This window comes from Galeopterus variegatus, unplaced genomic scaffold (genome assembly GCF_000696425.1).
Source record: "Galeopterus variegatus unplaced genomic scaffold, G_variegatus-3.0.2 Scaffold12900, whole genome shotgun sequence".
In the NCBI taxonomy this organism is placed as follows: Eukaryota; Metazoa; Chordata; class Mammalia; order Dermoptera; family Cynocephalidae; genus Galeopterus; species Galeopterus variegatus.
In genome coordinates this window covers 3,573-5,084 of record NW_007739011.1, presented here as the reverse complement: position 1 = coordinate 5,084, position 1,512 = coordinate 3,573, and the positions used below count along the sequence as shown (strand labels likewise).

Sequence of the window (1,512 nt, the reverse complement as noted above, 5' to 3'; positions counted from 1 at the left end):
ATCAAAAAGGTTTAAAAATCTCCTACTAATCAATAAACAACCCAACAAAACAGAAAAAAAACTTGAGCAGGAACTTGAAAAAGTAGATATTCAAATGGCTCATAAGCACATGAAAAAGTACTTAATATTATTAGTCATGGGGGAAATGCAAATTAAAACCCAAGTAGTTTCTAATACACCTACCATGAAACTAAAATTATACAAGGATTGATAAAGTTAGAGTAAATTGGGGCCGGCCCGGTGGCGCACTGGAGAGTGCGCCGCTTGGGAGTGCAGCGGCGCACCAGCCGAGGGTTCGGATCCCATGTGGAGACAGGTTCCCGCTCACTGGCTGAGCACGATGCGGTTGCAACACCGAGGGTTGTGATCCCGTTGCTGGTCCCCGGTACGGGCGTGACACCGAGGGTTGCGATCCCCTTACCGGTCAGTAAAAAAAGACAAAAAGGGGGGGGGAGTAAATTAACAAATCACTCTGGACCAAGCCCCTCAAAACAGAGGCAGATTTGGTGAACCAAGGCCACTGCCTGTGGTAATAACCTCAGTTCACCTAGATCCTTTCTTGAAGAACAATATTAATCTCCTGATTCAAGAGGCCCCTCTAGCCAGGACAGAGCACAGAAGGAAAGTGTAACTTCAGGGTAGGGCAATGCCACACGAAGTTTAGAAGTTGCAATTTAGTTCTCAGCACAAGATGGCAGCATCACTAACATTGAGAGCTCGAAATAGATCCTGGAGCATCTTTACTTTACTTTAATGCAGCTTAATGGCGGTAGCCCAGATGTCGCTGCTTGGGAGCGGGGGAAGGACCCATCCTTGGGGAACGGAGCTGCCTTTGGGATGATCAGATGGCACCAGGTACTGATCCCAGTCGTGCCTTACCTGGACCAGAGCTGGCAGGGGGAGCTCAGCTTGGAGGTAATATTGCCGGAAAGGCTGCAACAGGTGAGCAGGTGGAAACTCGTCTGGATCCCCAAATAACGTGGACTCAATTTCACGTTTCTGAGATAATGTTTTCTCTTTCTCTTTTCTCTGTTTTTTTTCCCCCAATTTTCTTTTCCTCTCTTCTTCTTGTTCTCCTTCCAACATAACTCGGCGGGCTCTCTCTTCAGCTTCATAGAGTTCAGGGCGTTTTTCAATGAGTTTCCTCAGCCGCTGAAGATGGTGCTCCAAAGTCTCATCCGCTGATGCTGGAGGACAAACCCCTTTCCTGCCGCAGCCTCTTTCCTCAGTTTCCTCAACTTCTCCAAAGCCCGAAGAATATCCACCATTCTTTGTCTGCTTGTTTTTTCCTCACTTCAGATAATCCACCATCGGCGGCAGCTCTGAGCTCTCGCTCCCGCTCCTTCTCCTCCACCTCCGCACGCCCTTGACTCTCCAGCGGTCAGTCTCCCGCTCGCGTTCCGCTGTCCGCGCGGCCTCTGCCTCCCGCTCGGCCTCGCGTCCCCGGGCCGTCTCACGAAGCCGCAGCCGGCAGGGCCGGGCCCTCCCCAGCCTCCGCCGCGCCTCGCGCAC

General features: G+C 51.1%; 1 pseudogene; it reads right to left on the bottom strand.

Moving 5' to 3' along the window:
• Nucleotides 1–467: 467 nt before the first annotated feature.
• LOC103581368 overlaps nt 468–1,512 on the bottom strand; it is a 2,334-nt pseudogene continuing 1,289 nt past the window's right edge.